Genomic DNA, 13,433 nt, shown 5'->3' on the forward strand with positions numbered 1-13,433 from the left:
ATGTCGCCAAATACCAATACAAACACGACCGTTAATTGTAGTACAAAATTCTGATAGCTTACCTCAAGGTATTCTTAAACATTTATGGAAAGTCATTGTAAATGGAAAAATGCAAGAAGCTGGTTAATAGCGGAACTCAGATTTTTCAGCATCATACGAGACTTCTCGCATTTTAGGCCTGTATTACACTGTAAAATAACTTTGTCAAAGGTCTTTTATAAAAGAATTTTTATAAAATAATCGACCGTGCACCGAGGTGCTTTTATCACATGTTATGTAAAAGCTGGAACGTCGTCGTAGCTTTCATAAAAGGTTGGTCAAACATATATTGCAGTGTAGTTGGGTCTTACGCAAGTTCTTTCCGACTTCGTATCGTCGAACATGCCCTACTTGTCAGCGAAACACGTAAGGTACGTCTACATCTATATAGATACTCCGCAAGCCACCGTACGGTGCGTGGCGGAGGGTACCCTGTACCACTACCGTTCATTTCCTTTCCTGTTTCACTCGCAAATAGAACGACTGTCTATGGACCTCCATATGAGCCCTTGTTTCTCGAATCTTTTCTTCGTGGTCTTTACGCACAATGTATGTTGGCGGCAGTAGAATCGTTCGGTAGTGAGATTTAAATGCCGGTTCTCTAAATTTTCTCAATAGTGTTTCTCGAAAAGAACGTCGCCTTCCCACCAGGGATTCCCATTTGGGTCCCCAAAGCATCTCCGTAACACTTACGTGATTTTCGAACCTACCGGAACCAAATCTAGCAATCCGCCTCTGAACTGCGTCGATGTCTTCCTTCAATTCGACATGGTACAAAATCGAAACACTCGAGCAGAACCCAAGAATAGGTCGCACCAGCGTCCTATATGCTGTCTCCTTTACAGGTGAACCACTCTTTCCTAAAATTTTCCCAATAAACCGAAATCCACCATTCGGCTTCCTTATCACAGTTCATACATGCTCGTTCCATTTCATATCGCTTTGCAGCGTTACTTCCAGATATTTAAAGAACTTGACTGGTTCAAAATGGTTCAAATGGCTCTGAGCACTACGGGACTTAACTGCTGAGGTCATCAGTCCCCTATAACTTAGAACTACTTAAACCTAACTAACCTAAGGACATCACACACATCCATGCCCGAGGCAGGATTCGAACCTGCGACCGTAACGGTCGCGCGGTTCCAGACTGTAGCGCCTAGAACCGCTCTGCCACTCCGGCCGGCTGACTGTGTCAAGCAGGACACAAATAATACTGTAACCGAACGTAACACGTTTGTCCTTCCTAGTCATCCACATTAACTTACAATTTTCCACGTTTAGAGCTAGCTGTCTTTCATCACACCAACTAGAAATTTCGTCTAAGTCGTCTTGTGTGCCGGCCGCGGTGGTCTCGCGGTTCTAGGCGCGCAGTCAGGAACCGTGCGACTGCTACGGTCGCAGGTTCGAATCCTGCCTCGGGCATGGATGTGTGTGATGTCCTTAGGTTAGTTAGGTTTAAGTAGTTCTAAGTTCTAGGGGACTTATGACCTAAGATGTTGAGTCCCATAGTGCTCCGAGCCATTTGAACCATTTTTGAGTCGTCTTGTGTCTTCCTACAGTCACTCAACTTCGACACTGTACCGTAAAGTACAGCGTCATCTGCAAACAACTGCAGACTGCTGCCCACCCTGTCATCCAAATCCTTTGTGTTTATAGAGAACAACAGGTATGTGGCATCAGGGCCGGTACTAGGTACAGTCATCTGTTGTAATTACTCAGATTTTAGAGAGTTTCCTGAATCCAGTAAACAAACGAATCGACATTTTCTCATTCTGACTTCCTTCACGATGTTGCGAACTCGTACCTCACATCCTCACGATTTTTTGGCTCACACAGTGCCCAGCGACGACGTGGATGGTGGGCAATGGAACTTTCTTATACAGCGAACAGTAAGTCATAACTCACTTTTCTGAAACTCCCTAAATAGGTGGTGTTCACAAACTTAGTATTGCACTGTTGCAGACCATCTTCAGGTAAGGACGCTTAGTATTTGCTTTACTGTAAGGAGAGTAGTGGGTGTACAAAAATTGGTCAAATGGCTCTGAGCACTATGCGACTTAACTTCTGAGGTCATCAGTCGCCTAGAACTTAGAACTAATTAAACCTAACTAACCTAAGGACATCACACACATCCATGCCCGAGGCAGGATTCGAACCTGCGAACGTAGCGGTCACGCGGTTCCAGACTGAAGCGCCTAGAACCGCACGGCCACACCGGCTGGCAGTGGGTGTACATGTGGAAGTTATTCGACTGCGATCTACCCGAAGGAAACATCCCAACATTCGTTTTATGCGACTTCAGGAAAGCCACCGAAAACCCAGATCTTCATGGCCGGACAACGAGTTGAACCCCACTGCTACGACTACGAGTTCAGTGCCTTAACTACTGAACAATCTCGGTCGTTGATATTGTACCAGTGCCATTATCCCTCTTTTCTCTTCGATTCAAAGATTATGCATACGAATAACGATTGTAAGGATCACCAGCTAAAGCCCGAATTTTTCTAGTTTCAACAAAATCGTCATTACGCTGGATGTATATGACAGAAAGTAGATTGTTTACTGACTTGGTACTGCACTGTCTGCAGAATGATACGCATATTTGTGTCGGTTTTAAACAGCCGAGAAGAGCTCACCAGAAATTCAATAATAAAACGCAAGCGCTCTAACGATTAAAATTAGCATCAGCCCGTGCGACGCGAGGGTGGCCGAGCTGTAACGCTAGATAACAATGAACGGTACAGTCCGGTACAGTCGTCATGCTTATCAAGCTCAGAGATTTCAGAAAATATTCTAAAAAATAACGCAGATCACGTAAATCATGTAAAATAAGCTGATACACTACGAGCCCCAGATGCACACTCCTATTTGCACTTCTTTTTAAAAGACCACCCCAGCATTCGCCTTAAGGGGTCTAGGGATACTACACGAACCTGACCCTCGACGGCCGGATGTGAACCCTGTTTCTCTCCACTGCCGTAATCTTCTAGCTGGAGGATAACATCGTCTTGTTAGGTGAACTGTGAAAAGCTACTCGTTGCTCAAATTGCGTCCAACACTTCCGGAAACAGGTCAGTTTCAGTTATATTAGGGAATTCCACTTCTTGTGATTTGAGGCAATGAGCCGGCCGAAGTGGCCGTGCGGTTAAAGGCGCTGCAGTCTGGAACCGCAAGACCGCTACGGTCGCAGGTTCGAATCCTGCCTCGGGCATGGATGTTTGTGATGTCCTTAGGTTAGTTAGGTTTAATTAGTTCTAAGTTCTAGGGGACTAATGACCTCAGCAGTTGAGTCCCATAGTGCTCAGAGCCATTTGAACCATTTTTTTGAGGCAATGATTGTTTTTCTGCTTACAAGGGAACCTCCACATCGCACCCCCCTAAGATTTAGTTATAAGTTGGCACAGTGGACAGGCCTTCAAAAACTGGACACAGATCAATCGAGAAAACAGGAAGAAGTTGTGTGGAACTATGAAAAAAATTAGTAAAATATACAAACTGAGTAGTACATGCGCAACATATGCAACATCAAGGAGATTGTAGCATAAGGAGCGCCGTGGTCCCGTGGTTAGCGTGAGTAGCTGCGGAATGAAAGGTCCTTGGTTCAAGTCTTGCCTCGACCGAAAATTTTATTTTCGCAAAGTTATGATCTGTCCGTTCGTTCATTGACGTCTCTGTTCACTGTAAGAAGTTTAGTGTCTGTGTTTTGCGACCGCACCGCAAAACCGTGCGATTAGTAGACGAAAGAACGTGCTTCTCCAATGGGAACGGAAAACATTTGATCGCAAGGTCATAGTTCAACCGATTCCTCCACAGGAAAACATCTGATATATTCTATACGACACTGTTGACGGCATGTGCGTCAAATGACAAGAATATGTTGTCGACCCACCTAACTTGTACACTTAGCGAATGGGTAAAAAGATTCTTCTACCTTGCCCGATTTGGGTTTTCTTGTGGATGTGATGATCACTCCGAAAAAAGTGATGAAAACAAAAGAGTTTGTCACATAAACTAAAAATAAAAATTTAAACTTTTCACTCGAAGGAAGACTTGAACCTAGGACCTCTCGTTTCGTAGCTGCTCTCGCTAACCACGGGACCACGGCGCTCCGTGACACGCAGCGTCCTTGATGTTGCCTATCTTCGCATGGACTACTCAGTTTGTATATTTTACTAATTTTTTTCATAGATCCACACAACTTCTTCCTGTTTTCTCGATTGATCTGTGTTCAGTTTTTCAAGGCCTATCCACTGTGCCAAATTATAACTAAAATGAGGGGGGTGCGATGGGGAGGTTCCCTTGTTAGTAGATTGTATGTTGCGAAGAACATTCTGAGAAGTTAAAGTGGCTCTGAGTACTATGGGACTTAACATCTGAGGTCATTAGTCCCCTAGAACATAGAACTACTTAAACCTAACAAACCTAAGGACATCACACACATCCATGCCCGAGGCAGGATTCGAACCTGCGACCGTAGCGGTCGCGCGGTTCCAGACTGAAGCGCCTAGAACCGCTCGGCCACACCGGCCGGCGAGAAGTTAAGGTGTTGAGCAGAAATCCAGATTACAGTTCGTTTGAATCACACAGTTTTACTCGTCATAAAAGTTGAAATAGTACGAAGCCACAGTCGAGAAATTTAATTCCAGTCACAAAGCATTCAGTAGTTGTCTGCGGAAACATGAGTACACACAGAGTCAGAAACGTACGTTACGTTCACGTAATAACGGATGAAGTGCATACTGGCGAACTGAAGACAAACTGCCTCTCAAGAATAGATAAAGTAGTTTTGGAAAATAGCTTCAGTTCTATCGCAATAGCAGCAAATATTCCACCCTGCAACTGAAATGATTTTCATGCGTGCTCCAGGCCAACCGAGGGGACGTCCGAAATGTAGTGATTTATACGTAGTTGAACATTTAATAAATTATTTTGGAATCTTCAGCAAAAAATCGAAACATCTGAGATGTAGAAAAAGAATGACGAATGATCTGCAGGAACTATGAGCAAAAGCATCTCCAGCGGATACTCCGAAACTTAAAGAATCAACGCGGTGGTCTAGCGGTTCTAGGCGCTCAGTCCGGAACCGCGCGACTGCTACGGTCGCAGGTTCGAATCCTGCCTCGGGCATGGATGTGGTTGATGTCCTTAGGTTAGTTAGGTTTAAGTAGTTCTAAGTTCTAGGGGACTGATGACCACAGATGTTAAGTCCTATAGTGCTCAGAGCCATTTAAAGAATCAATAAATTAACGCTTTCTGTCTTTGATTCTACTTAAGAACTGTGTGACTGAGTGCTGTAAATTGTTTGTATTTCTACATATACTTATTATATGATAGTTATAAGTTTCTTAGTTGATGGAAATATTTCACTCGTACTTTGCAAATGTCTTTTTCGTGTGTGACGGAATCAAGTATTACTCCATTTGGGCTGCATAACGTCGTCTGTTTTTGTTGTATGTACGTCGCCAGTTTCGACGTAAAGCCATTTTGAAATAGTGAAGATAGAAACAGTCGCATGACATCGCTGGCTGGGAGACCCCGAGGTGTAGGTTCAGTAGCCTAATCCGAAAGGATTTCCTTTTACCGGGCAAAATAGCCACTTTACATATGGTGATTGAAAGTTATACTGTAATGGGTGTGTATGCAGTGTGGTGTCATGTTTGTGTTGTACATGATGAGAGAATGAGCGCGGGGTGGGGGAAGGCGGAGGTGGGGGGTGAATCCTGGAGTCGGGGCATAGCCTGCTCCTCTGGAATGCCACCAATGGGACCACTGGGTGTTACGTCTCCATCCGACGGACGGATCGCCATCACATCGAGAGACACTGCGGAAAGGTCTGGAATTTAATCCAGAACATTGGCGCGAAGTCTGGCGATCAGGAACCCTACGCCAACACATCGCCTCCTCTTGCCTGCCAAATACTGGTTTTGCAAATTTCTCTCCCCGCTACGATTAGAACTGGCTATTTGGGCTACTTGCCACCGGACGGACGTGCGCTTTGCGACCACATCTACGGAAGTGGGTTTTCAAGCAGTAAATATGATGAAAGCAAACATTGTATCAGCTATGTGTTGCTTGAGGCTTTCCCGACGGACATGTCGTATATATGGTTCTCGGGCGAGACGTCGGATGTCATAGTGAAAACTATGACATCCGACGTCTTGCCCGAGAACCATATATACAACTGTATCAGCTAGCTTTCCATCCCATTTCAATGTATTTCACATACAATGTTCCAACTTGCGTGTTAGTATGAGAACTGGGAAATGGATGCCGGCTCCAGCGTTGAGCGTACTATCCAAATAAAACACGGTGAGCTGGTTCCACCATTCGTTATACGGTTTTCATATTCATGCGTAATCTGAAACTCTGTACTTGTAACAAAATGGTAAAAAAAATGTAAATGTCCTATGACACTGTTGGCTGAAACATCACAAGGGGTGGGTTCAGGCATATGTCGGAAAGGGTATGCTTCCCCCGTGCACACTGGATCCTTTTCTTTCGGATATGTGAAAGTTGTTTGGTATGGGTATTTGTGGAGTGCAGATGAGAATAATGGTGTAATGTTATGTTTATGTCGAATGATAATGATGACGATGATGGGGATACTGAGGGAAGGGAGAGGGTGAAAATCGGTGCCTGCTCCTCTCGAACAGCACCACCACCTTGTTTAACGTCCTCACCCGACGGACGGGTCACAGTCAACAACGTCACATGACCTCACTTGGTGAGACACTGCGTACAGATTTGGAATGTAATCCAGGACTGGTGATCAGGAACTTCACGCTGCCACCTCTCCTCCACTTGCTGACCAAGTACTGGCGGTGAAATTTTCATTCATCATCAGGATTCGAACCGGCTTATCTCCGAGTCGAGCGCCAACGCACAGGCGTCCGTTAGTGACATCGGCTGAGGAGGCGGGGGTTGGGTTGTTTGGGGGAGGAGACCAGACAGCGAGGTCATCGGTCTCATCGGATTAGGGAAGCATGGGGAAGGAAGTCGGCCGTGCCCTTTCAAAGGAACCATCCCGGCATTTGCCTGGAGGGATTTAGGGAAATCACGGAAAACCTAAATCAGGATGGCCGGACGCGGGATTGAACCGTCGTCCTCCCGAATGCGAGTCCAGTGTGCTAGCCACTGCGCCACCTCGCTCGGTGCTGTGGAGGCGGATAACACACTGTTATGGGATGGAAAGCATTCTGACATGACCTTTGCTTACCTCATATGTACTGCTTGAAGACCCGCTACCCGTTATCGGTTCTCATATTAACATGCAAGGTGAAACATTTTGTTTGAAATACACTAACGTGGAATGATCTTTGCTTGAGCCGTAGTTACTGCTTGTAAATGGCTAAAAGAAGTCAATATTGTTTAGCTGAGGTGTAACATTGGTTATATCCTTCCCACAGCACGTAGAGGCTGCGGAGCCCCCAATCGACAAATTATATAATTTATGAATGGTGGACTCCATGTGGTTCCCAAGTCGTGTAGCGACCGTAAACCATAAAATTACCAAATATCGAGCAACCAGTCGCACAATCATGTTTTATTTATTCACTCTTGCAAATCTATTTCAACTGATTAACAGCCATCATCAGTTGAAATCGATTTGCAAAAGTGAATATATAAAACATGATTTTGCGACTGGTTGCTACATATTTTGTAATTTTAATTATATAATTTTCACTTATTTTTCAAGCAAACATGGTTGGCCATCTTGTATGTCACTGATTCTGTAAATACAATTATGTCATAAATCTGTTATTTTGCCAAGGACAGATAGGCAGGGATCACTACAAGTAGGCTTACATGCAGCTCGCTGTACTATGAAGTTGTTTTTATTTCGCAAGTCCGTCTCGATCACACAAACTTTTACACTTCACTATTACCGGTTTCGGTTACTGCTATTTCCAGATCTGTTACAAACAAGAAAGTGGTGTAAACAACTAAGTTCAATTTTCAGCAGATAAATCTATAAGGGGCCTGGTGCTACATAAGAAAAATGAAAAGTATTCACATGATTAACAATCGTGCATACCAGCCATACGCAACATAAAATATTCAGATGTAGGTATCAACGTCCAACTATACATGCCGGTACATAGTAAGTGCTAATAATGACATGGACGCGTCTGGTGTTTATACAAATAACCGACGTCAACAGAGGGCACTAGCTAGGGTACATGGGTAACCAGTATCGCAAAGTTAACAGTTAAAAGGCGGTATGCGTAGTCATTAATTAAAAATACTTCACATGGCAAAATAAGTGCCTGACAGCCTGACAATAAAACATGTACTGGCATAGACTATGTGGAATTAAATCCATACTTAAAATCCACATAAAAGTCCTAATAGTAATAATACGAATCTCCTAGCCTAGCAGAGTAAAACACACAATTGTGTAAAAGCCAGTATAAGAAGTTTAAAAATAAAAAAATAAAATCACATCTATAAATCGAAACATTCCAGCATGACAAAACAATTAAACCATAACCGTAAGTGTACGGTGATTAACGAAACAGTGGCTATTAATTAAAAAGTCGATAGTCTATAATACACCCGGAGTGGGATCTCAATGGCATCGCTTCGTGGCTGTTCTGAAGTTCTTTTCCTGTGCACACGACCGCACGCCAAGCTGCTGGGGTGCTCGACGCTGCTCAAACTAGTAGGTTTCTGAACACATCAAAATAAGCATTCAGGTCAGTAACTCCGGTTGCCGTTTTTTTTTTTTTTGTACATAAATCTCCATTTCCTCGAGTTGGTTCAGTAATTGCCCCTTCAGCGCTCTATGCAACACGTTCATATTATCCTCCATATTTCCTGCAGAATGTTTTTCTCTGTCCAAATGTGTACCGAAAAAGCTCTACAACGAGTCTTGAAATTCCTTCCCATCTGACCGATATAAAACTTGTCACAATCTTGGCAGTTGATCTTATAAACATCAGATTCTAAATTGGCGTTGCCTAGAACCAATTGTACCTTTCGTTTGAAATCCAATTTTCACTTTCGTTTTTGTGAGAGCTTGTGCAATTCTGCCGGAAAGTGCACCATTATATGGCACAGAAGTAGTTCTAAGTTCTAGGGGACTGATGACCTCAGATGTTAGGTCCCAAGTGCTCAGAGGCATTTGAACCATTTTTTGGTCACGTATTTTTGACTTAAGTTTCTCATAAGGGAGGGGCATGTCATCAGCACACCACTGTCCCGGCCGTTGTCAGCTTTCGCGACTGGAGACGCTACTTTTCAATCAAGTATCTCCTCAACAACTGAGTGCATCCCGTTTTGTCAACAATGCTCGGCCATCCCGGCCAGTCACCCATCCAAGTGTTAGCCAAGCCAGACAGCGTTTAGCTTAGGTAATGTAACGGGAACCGGTGTTACCATTGCGGCAAGGCCTTTGGCTTATGCTGCCTCTATAGCAGTTGATAATTGCGGAAGTGTTGCCAAATGGTTCAAATGGCTCTGAGCACTATGGGACTTAACTTCTGAGGTCATCAGTCCCCTAGAACTTAGAACTACTTAAACCTAAGTAACCAAAGTACATCACTCACATCCATGCCCGAGGCAGGATTCGAACCTGCGATCGTAGCGGTCGCGCGGTTCCAAACTGTAGCGCCTAGAACCGCTCGGCCAATCCGGCCGGCGAAGTGTTGCCAGTGCACGATTTCGTGAACGAACTGACCTTTCAACTATGTCCCATTTTGCAGTGGGATTCTATTCTGGCGATGTGAGTGGCAAAACCATTCACTCGATTTGTCCAGCATGTTCTTCACACCAGTCTCACTGTCATCCATAAAAAATTACATCGTTGTTTGGGAACATGTAGCCCATGAATGGTTAAAAATGGCCTCCAAGTAGCAAGACATAACCATTTACTGTCAATGATCTGTTCGGTTGAACCAGAGGACCCAGTACATTCCACGTAAACACGTCCTACGCCATTATGTAGCCGCAACCAGCTTGCACAGTGCCTTGTTGACAACTTGGGTCAGTAGCTTCGTGGGGTCTGCGCCACACACGAACCCTACCATCAACTCTTACCAACTGAAATCGGGACTCATCTGACAAGGTAACCGTTTTCCGGTCGTTTAGGGTCCAAACTGAAGTGTCGGCAGAAGTGCCAACACCGTGTTGTTTGAGGAAGCCGAAATGCACGCTATAAGCTCACGCAGGATGGCGTGAGGTCTGAAACAGGATACGTAATGAATGCTATAAAGAAAAGTACGTAGCTTCTGGAATACTTAACTTTAATCCACAATTGGTGAACATTGGTCTTGTTACTGTACATGCTTCATTAGATACATAGCAAAGGATAAATGGCGCCTTGCTAGGTCGTAGCAATTGACTTAGCTGAAGGCTATGCTAACTATCGTCTCGGAAAATAAGAGCGTATTTGTCAGTGTGGCGTCACTAGCAAAGTCGGCTGTACAACTGGGGCGAGTGCTAGTAAGTCTCTCGAGACCTGCCGTGTGGTGGCGCTCGGTCTGCGATCACTGACAGTGGCGACACGCGGGTCCGTCGTATACTAGCGGACCGCGGCCGATTTAAAAGGCTACCACCTAGCAAGTGTGGTGTCTGGCGGTGACACCACACAAACGATATGGTCACGAGCCCAGGAGAGGCGATGTAGACGATGTCGTGCTTTTAGCAAGGGTACTCTCGTCGGTCATCTGCTGCCATAGCCCATTAACACCAAATTTCGCCGGACTGTCCAAACGGATCCGTTCGTCGTATGTCCCACATTGATTTCTGCAGCTAGTTCATGTAGTGTTGCTTGTCTGTTAGCACTGACAACTTTAGACAAATGCTGCTGGTCTCGGTCGTTAAGTGAAAGCCGTCGGCCACTGCCTTGTCTGTGGTGAGAGGTCATGTCTGAAATTTGGTATTCTCGTCACACTCTTGACACTGTAAACCTCGGAATATTGAATTACCCAACGATTTTCGGAATGGAGTGTCCCATCCGTCCAGCTCCAACTAGCATTTCGCATTCAAAGTCTGTTAATTCCCGTCGTGCAGACACAATCACGATGGAAGCCTCTCCACATGTGAACGGCAGCTCCGCCAATGCACTGCCTTTTTTTACTTTCTGTACGCGATACTACCGCTATCTGTATATGTGCATATCGCTATCCCATGACTTTGTCACCTCATTGTATGTACTATGTACTTTGAAACTTAAATATACACGTATATGCCATAAAAGTAAGAAACGTATAACACAATTATTTTCGTGTCGCTGATAATGCGAAGAACAATTACACAAACTATGTTTGGTTAACAAGACAGCAAACGTTTCTGACAAAAGACGAGTGAAACATTCTGCTACAAAAAAAAAGCATTTAATTCGCAGCTGATAATTATGGCTACCAATATAAAATAAAACTTCAGTTTACTTCTTACATGCCTCTCACCTTTGGGCGCTGAGACAGTAGTTTGTAATCGAACGTCGTTTTTGTTAATGTTTTTTGTTCTTACCATAAGAAATAAGATTCAGCATCGGAAGTGTCCAGTTTTACCCACAGTAATTCGTTCCATTTGATAAATGCAAATTGTGCGCAGTCTCTTAGATGGAGCGTCTGTGACATCTTCAGGAATTCTAAAGAAGTATCTAGAGCTACTGCATATCGTGTGGCACGGCATATGTGTTTCATGGCAAGGCATCGGCTGTTGAACAGAATAGTGGAAGTGAAACTGAACTGATGGAGACAGGAGGGTTTCAAAGTGGGTTTTTATTTCCAACCAGAAGACCGCTGTCACGAAACTGTTTGCTGACTAAGTGTGCTTCCAGAGAATACAGTGTTCAAAAAACCATGTGACGTGATGTACATAGGATCAACGTTCGCGCATATAGCTAAACTCTCCTAAATAATATGAATTAGTAGAGGGTGCTTTAATGACGCAACGAGCACACAACCCCAACTAGAAACACGTAATGCGGTACAGTGACTCTGCTTTTTCACAACCCTCTACAGAAGAACGTATTTGCATAAGCAAAACATTAGGACAGGCGTACAATCAACGTTTCTTTCTTCCGGAAATAATACATAGTGGTGGTCTGCTTTCATCCGCCATATTATGATTTTCAGCAGTTGCAATAATGAGACTGAAAGACAATTTTTAAGCTTAATGAGACCATTTAGCTGAGCGAATGGTGCGCGCATTATTCCAGACTGAGTAGGGCATCTTTCAAAATTATAATGTCATCGCACCTGCCTGGAATATCATGGACAGAATTGATGAGCATGACGCTGAAACAACAGGCCTTTCCTCACTGCCTCCCTCCCTCTCCCCCTCCCACCACAGTCATCATAGTTTAACATCATCGAGCTACTGTCATGAAGACTTATTACCTCGTGTTGAATCTCTCTGACTCTTGTAACAGTTTTTGTCCGTGCAGCCATATGAAATACTGTTGGTGACAATATGCATTGACACCGGCAGAATTTAACTTTAATTTTTTCGTATGTCAGAAGCGGCCTTTCACCATATTGGGTGGGTGTTCATTTTTTTCCAGTCCCTGTAAGCCGCGTCGTATCTGCGACACGATTTTGAAAGAGTTCTCTGAAAACGGTTAGGCAAACTACCCATGATCGATATGTGCTAGATTTGTTAGCAACAAACAGACCAGATACTAAAGGATGTTTATGTAGATACTGGGATCACTGATTACGCTGCAGCTGTAGCAACTAACAGCACCAAAGTACAAAGAGCTATAAATTTAAGTGTGAAAGTGTAGACTGATCAGCTAGAACATTATCAGCACCGACCTACTACCCGTTCAGACGATAGCAGCGTCACCTGGCGAGGAATGACTGCAGTATCACTGAGTGTGCTGTCGATGTGTAGAGTAGGGAAGGCGCGCGATCTATCCGAATTAGACCGAGGGCAGATTGTGATGGCCCAGCGACTCAGCACGAGAATTTCAGAAACTGGGTGTTCGAGAAGGGCTGTGGTGAGTGTCTTCAACACGTGGAGAAACCAACGTGAAACCATGTCCAGACGTCATGGGATTGGGCGGCCACCCGTTGTTACAGATGTCGGAAGTCGTAGGCTGTGCAGTCTGGTAGAACAAGACGGGCGGCGAACTGTGGCAGAACTAACATCAGACTTTGATGCTGTGTGGAGTAAACACACAGTGCACTGAACACGCCTAACGATGTGCCTCCGCAGCCGACGGTCCGTGCCAAAGTTAACACCGTGAAATCGGCAACTACGAAAGAAATTGGCACGTGACCATCGGCACTGGACTTTGGCGCAGTGGCAGAGCGTTACATGGTCTGATGAATCCCGATACCTTCTTCATCGTGCCATCGTGTTCCAGCGTAACAGGTCCTTGAAACCTGTACTACGGAGACAAGCAGGCAACGGCTCCATTGTGCTGTGGACATTCATGGGTC

General features: G+C 44.6%; 2 protein-coding genes across 2 annotated transcripts in view; one reads left to right on the plus strand and one right to left on the minus strand.

Moving 5' to 3' along the window:
* Positions 1–13,433, minus strand: part of LOC126248073 (band 7 protein AGAP004871-like) — a 439,986-nt gene that overhangs the window by 392,552 nt on the left and 34,001 nt on the right. The gene's annotated exons all lie outside the window — the stretch shown is intronic.
* The window catches only part of LOC126248072 (argininosuccinate synthase), a 174,181-nt gene that overhangs the window by 163 nt on the left and 160,585 nt on the right, over positions 1–13,433 (plus strand). The window lies entirely within an intron of this gene.

This window comes from Schistocerca nitens, chromosome 3, assembly GCF_023898315.1.
Source record: "Schistocerca nitens isolate TAMUIC-IGC-003100 chromosome 3, iqSchNite1.1, whole genome shotgun sequence".
Classification (NCBI taxonomy): domain Eukaryota; kingdom Metazoa; phylum Arthropoda; class Insecta; order Orthoptera; family Acrididae; genus Schistocerca; species Schistocerca nitens.